This window comes from Anser cygnoides, chromosome 10 (assembly GCF_040182565.1).
Source record: "Anser cygnoides isolate HZ-2024a breed goose chromosome 10, Taihu_goose_T2T_genome, whole genome shotgun sequence".
Taxonomy (NCBI): Eukaryota; Metazoa; Chordata; class Aves; order Anseriformes; family Anatidae; genus Anser; species Anser cygnoides.
In genome coordinates this window covers 4,171,527-4,177,530 of record NC_089882.1, presented here as the reverse complement: position 1 = coordinate 4,177,530, position 6,004 = coordinate 4,171,527, and the positions used below count along the sequence as shown (strand labels likewise).

The 6,004-nt window shown below is 57.2% G+C and overlaps 1 protein-coding gene across 2 annotated transcripts in view; it reads left to right on the top strand.

The window, feature by feature from the left end:
- Window positions 1-947: 947 nt before the first annotated feature.
- The window catches only part of ITPR1 (inositol 1,4,5-trisphosphate receptor type 1), a 169,987-nt gene continuing 164,930 nt past the window's right edge, over window positions 948-6,004 (top strand). For both annotated transcript variants that reach the window (XM_067003328.1, XM_067003326.1), the window contains exon 1: window positions 948-1,090. The gene's annotated coding sequence lies outside the window, so the exon portion shown is untranslated. The remainder of the gene's footprint in view (window positions 1,091-6,004) is intronic.

The following is a 6,004-nucleotide window of genomic DNA, read 5'->3' as shown; positions in this document are numbered from 1 at the left end:
TGCCGGCTGTGCCGTTACGGAGCTCAGGAAAACCAGCTCGTTTCCAGCCCGCTGGGACAGGCTGCTGGTGTATCCTGCCTGCTCGTTCCCATTGCTTGCTTCCCTAGAATTCTTTTTTGCATCTTTTCTGTACTTTCATCAGGAAGGTTTATGTTCCTGTGTTGTTTTAGGAGACTAGACGAAACAATTAAAACGACAGGTTGCTTCTGAACAGCACCCAAGTTCCAGCTTGTGACCCTGAGGGCTCCTGAGGACTTCCTTTGGTGTCATTTATCGACTACGTCTGTGCTGCTAAGTCATTTCTTCACAGGCAGGAAATCTCTTCCACACGGAGTTTAATTATTCTCTTTCCTGGTACTGAGTGTGCTGTGCTTCAGAATTAAGACACTGATTTGACTGTTATTAAAATATTACAGAAATGGGAGACCTATCCATAATTGTCTTTCCTTCAAATCCAGCAAGTTCTTTGCACTACTCGATCAGTGGTTTTGGCTGGAGGGCCTTCACTGGCACAACCTCCGCGGCCAGTGGAGAGCCGACCCAGCAAAGGTAGTCCATGAGAGAAATTGTTGCTCTGATACTCCGTGTTCCAGAGAGGCTGCCAAAGAAGCAGAAGACAAACGACGGGACTGGGTTACGGACAGCGCTGGGCACCGCTGCCCTGCCCGGTTCCCGAGGAGGGACGGCCCGCAGCAGGGCCGGGGGGGCGGTGAACGGCGAGCAGGCGGCGCCCGCAGCCACCCCGGCGGGCCCGGGCAGGACCGCGGGCCGCCCTCGCTCCCGGCCCAGCCCTCAGAGGCGCAGCGGCCCCGCCGCCCGCCCCCCGCCCGCGGGGCACGCCGGGCGCTGTAGTCCCGCGGGCTCCCCGCTCTCCGCCCGCTGCCGGCGTCGGCCGGAGGCCGGGACTACGCTTCCCAGCAGCCCCCCGGGCCGCTATATAGCGCCGGGCGGCGCGCCCCGGCGCGCAGTAACCATGCGGACGGGCCGCTGAGCGGCGGCAGCGGGGCGCAGCCTCCGTCCCAACGGCACCGGGCAGCGCCGCCGGCATGGGGCTGCCGCGCCGCCGCTAGCCCGCCCCAGCCGGAGCCAGGTAGGGCCGGGGGGGGCTCGGCGAGAGCCGGAGGGGCGGCCCTGGGGGGGGCTCCCGGGGCTGAGCGGGGGGCGGCGGGGGGGGGGAGCGCGGCCGCTCGGGGCTCGGGGGTCCCCCGGCGGGCGGCCCCTGCTCCACCCGCACCCCCGGAGCCGCCCCGGGACCCCAGCTCCGCCCGGGGATCTCCGCGGCCCGGCCGTGTGGGAGGCCCCCTGCACGGCACCCCCTTGCAGGGGGGCGCGGGGCGAAGCCGCCATCCATCCCCCCCGCTCCCTCCGGCCGCTCCGCTGCCGGGCGCTGGGTTGCCCCGTTCTGGGCTTCCTTTGGAAGCCCCCTCCGTCAGCCCGCCCCCTCGGGCAGCGGGCACCCCCGGCTCCCGCTGCTGGGCCGTGGGGGTGGTGGCGGCACGGGGCTGGGGGCTGCACGCAGGCACCCCCCCGGTAGCCGCGGGGCCACAAGGAGCCCCACGGCCCGGCACGGCAGGTGGCACCGAGCCGTGTTGGGCTGCACACGTGCGAGGCGGCAGCCGTGCAGCCAGCGGCCGGTGCGTGCGGACGGCAAAGGAGCCAGCGTGGGGTCTGACAGCAGCCCCAGGGGGTTCAAAGCAGTGCTGTTATGGGGTGCTGTCGGTAAACTCCTCGCTGAATTCGTTACTTTTAACGTGTTCCCCAGGACGTCTTCTGTTCGCCAGTAATGATTTTTTCCTGCTAAAATAGCTCGTTTCACCCCCAGTGACAGCGTTTGCTTAGACGAGTTCCGCTGCCCTCCACCTGCTTGCTTTGCAGAGGTCGTGAAGGCTGCAAGTAGGGAGCAATCCGGCTTCCTCCTGCAGAGGTTCATAAATTAGGAAGTAAACAAACAGCAAGAGTGACTTCGGTTCGCCTCTGCAACCGTGGGGTGGAGCCTAGCTGTGGGAAATAGCGTATTTTTCAAAGAATTGCTGGTCACGAGCAGCAGGGCTGGAGCGTGGGGAAGGCCCTGGTGGAGAGCGGTGAAGAGGGAGAGGGCTTGGCGGTGCCCTGCTCGGCGGCACTTGTCGGAGCCCTCAGAGCCCTGAGGGACTGACAGGCGGGATGCAGCGGGGTGTCAGCGACAGTTGTGGTTCCTGTTAGAAATGAGAGGTTAATGGGGCCTCATGGCGCTGTCCATCCTCTTGCATCACCCCGACAAATCGGTGTGTGGGTTACACCAGAACCCTGAAGAATTAAGTGCAAGTGACGAAAGGGAACCTGAGGTCCTGGCTCCCCGCAAGTGCCATCGCAGTCTAGAGCGAGCCTTGCAGACGGTGTGTGACACCAGGTCTTGGGCTCAGCCTTGCTGTAGAGGTAGTGCTGGATCGATGTCAGGACATGGCAGTGTGGGGAGACGGCCAGTCGCCCGCCAGAGCGGCAGACTTTGGGTGAAACGTGCAAGTAAGATTGTGGCGTTTCCCGCGTCGTACGTGCGTGTGAGAGGAGCAGTAACGGTCTGGTTTCTGCCTCGATACCAGCCGGTGGGGTCCTGAGGCCTGTTCTGGAAGCAGGAGCTCCTTCCAGTGCTGGTGCCTGCTGGTGCCTGGCTGAGATGGGCGATAACGAAGCCAAACTTTTTTCAGCAGGCTCCGAGCAGGACGCAGGTCTGTGGGGCCCTTGCCTCGTGCTGTCCCCGGGACGGAGCAGTGGTGAGCCGGTGCGGCCCCCCCGGGCGGCTTTGTTGGTGTCAGCGCGGGGCCTGCTCCTCGGGGCCGTGCGACGCGACAAGTTACGGAGCATGCCGGGAGCCTGCGGCGGCGTCACGCCATAAACATGAGAGTTGTAGTTGTAGGATTGTGCTGGAAGACGGGAGGAATCTCGGAATCCCGTGGGAGGTGGGATGAGGGTAGTGGCTCGGTAGTAGCTGGTAGACTGGCTGCTCGCTCGCCCGTGGGTGAGTGTGAGGGAAGGCAGCTTCACCAAAGCAGCTTACAGGGACCAGAGGGGCTTAGAGCTGGAAGACGGCGTGCTGGTAGAAAGTTATGTAAATGTAACATTTCTGTCACGATGTGGCTGTGGTATTAATCTGGTTTCATAAAAAGCTTCCTTATGGAATGCTCCAAATTCGTTTCTTCTGCTGCTGAGGTGGCACCTTCGCTGTTAGCTACTGCTTCAGGAGCCTGGAGCCGTTTTTCTGCTTGCTGTTGTGTAGTAGCACCGAAGAGGAGTTAAAAACCTTCGAGCAGTAGCCATGTAGCCCCCTGCACTGCAGCCTGAGCACCCAGTGCTGACTGACCTGTAAAGCAGAAGGCTTGAAAAGCCAGCAGACATCTGCGAGCTGCAAGGCAGATCCTGTCCACGTCCACGGTTACTCAGAATGATTCCTGTGTTCTTCGTCGGGCATCTCCCAGTGGCTGCTGCGGGAGGCAGGGTGCCAAGCAGCTCGAGCTTTGATCCGGCCCGATATTCCTTTCTGACTTCTGTTCCCAGCAGACGCCACAAAAGCACCACCGCCGTTGTTGCCTGGCTCTCCGTCTTGGCACGGAAGCGCTGTAGCTGGGGATGGAGACAGAGCTGGCTTCCAGGGGGCTGCAGCTCCGCGCTGGGCTGGCAGAGGCAGCCACGCGAAGTGTCTGCAGTTCTTGCGTACTCTGTACCTGTTGAGAAACTACTTTTCCAGGTCTTCAGCGCGGTTGGGTTCTGTAGGACCGTGTTCTTTTTTTTTGGGGGGGGGGGGGGGGGAACTTAAGATAAACTACAGGAACCATAATTCCGAAGTAGAGTGAGGATGCAAAATTCAGCTCTGGATTCTGAACTCAGAAAAGTTTCATTTTCATAGTTGTGGTTTTGGTTAAGCCTATCAAAACTTGCATCAGAACTCTTTTTTCCCCTTCCTACCAGTGTTTTATTGAGAGTAAGAACTACAGATCTGGGGAAGTTAACCCTCTAGGGAGACAAACGCATTAGAAATGTGCGTGGAAGCATGTGTTATTCTGCTGATTTACAGCTTGCAGTGATGTAACTCCATCCTCATCTGCCAGAATGCTAATGTGAGGAGCGCTGCGGCCAGCTTAGTGCTCCTACCTCCCCGATCGCTCTGCTGAGCAGATTATCAAAGGACGGTAAACAGCTCTGAGAAAACTGAGTGCCAGATGAAAAAAAGAATCGGGATTAGAATGTTAGATAACATTTCTGCTTTTGGAGTAATCTGACACTTTAGTTATAGGGAAGGAGGCCTGGATACTGAATCCAGATGTAACGATGTGTACATAAACAGTTCATTCTCTCCTCGTCCCCACCATGTGCAAGATGTCATAAGACAGTAATCTCGGTGCACATACATGTAAGAAATCTATCTCATCACAGTAAGCCAAAAAAAAAATGGCTACTGCCAAAAGATTGTGGCTTTTTTTTTTTAATTTCTGGGAATTGCTTAGTAGCAGTTGAGTATGAAAGTTTTACAAACATTTGTTTTGCACCATGGCAAACCCTCTTCACTTCTTCAGAAATTCAGAAATCTGCCAAGAAGTTCTGAAGAAAAGCTTTAATCGTAACTCTATGATGTCAAGATGTGTCCTATCTGAATCCCTCCCTGGGACATGTGGGCACAAAGGCAGATGCCTGACTGTTTGCTAATGATGCTTGGTCTGAAGGATTAATTGAAAACTGATTTATCTTATGATTAAAGTAACTCATCAGTCCTTGGCCACTCTTCCATCTGTAAGGGTTAAGTAGATCCTCTTGCTAATGCTCCTCATGCGATAAGGTGGTACAATGGCCTGAGCCTTTCCTGCAGACGGACGACTTGTGCTTGCCTTCTAGAAAATTACTGCGGGGAGCTCAGCGTGTACAAGTCAGCCTGAGAAACGGAGCCTTCACCTGCGAAGGAGCCCAGCCAAAGGGTTTTTTAGATCAGGAGGGCGCAAAGTAGGTCTGCTGGCCACCAGTGGTTCTCCCCACGTGCTGGTCACGTGCTGGCGGTGGCTCCTCCTCGCGGGCTGCTCGTCACGGGCATTTAGGGTTTTCTCTGCAGCCCCGGATGCCTGCTGAGGTATCCGGGAGGGAAGAGCAGTGGGCTCACCCTTGGAAGGGCTGCTGCCACTGGGAGCCGCGGGAAGACTTGCAAGCCTTCAGCAGGAGAGACCTGCCGGCGGGAGAAGAGCATCGATATTCCTGCCTGTGGGGACCCGAAGCTGCCAGCAGCCATCCTGCAGGGCCCAGCCGTGGAGGAGGACTCCGGTGCCGCCATGGAGGCCAGGGAGCCCCCGCCCAGGTGCGGTATTGGCAAAGGAGGAAACGGGAAGCGTAGCACGTGGAAGGGCGAAAGTGTTGGGCAGGCAGGGTTACAGGGAGATGAACGGACACAGGCGGATGAAGGCTCGTGGGGCAGGCAGGCAGAAGGAAAATCCCTGGGTGCGTTTGGGGCGTATTGTATTTGCTAAAAAGTTCGCGCCTTGTGAGGAAAGGAGCGGGGCTGAGGAGTTAGCCCCTTCTGTGGCCAAGTCTTGTGGCTACATGGCCATGTGAAACGAAGAGGGGCTGTTCTGTACGCCCTTCTGCCCTGGCCAAACTAGGAGATACTATAAACCAAGCTTGCTCTCTTCCTCATGACACTGGCTGCCCTGGTTCTTTTGGCACGTTCCAAGTCTCTCCTTCTAATAGAAATATTCTGGAAAACGCTGTGCGCGCTTGTAGGGCCTCCTCCAGAGGCTGACGTCTAAGCTGCTTTCTCTCTTCAGGGTTAGAGGCAGTAAGTATGAACTTCAGTAAGTATCAACTTCAGTAAGCGCTGCCTACTTTTAATGGAATTAAAAAGATGCTGTCAGGTCATATTTGGTTTGAAACTTCAGGAATGATTTGCTTCCCTGACAGCACGTCTCTGATAGATGTTCTTTTTTCAGCTTTCGGCAGGTGCTTGTCAATAGGATCTGTCAGCTGCGTTTCTTACATCAGCCTGATGGCT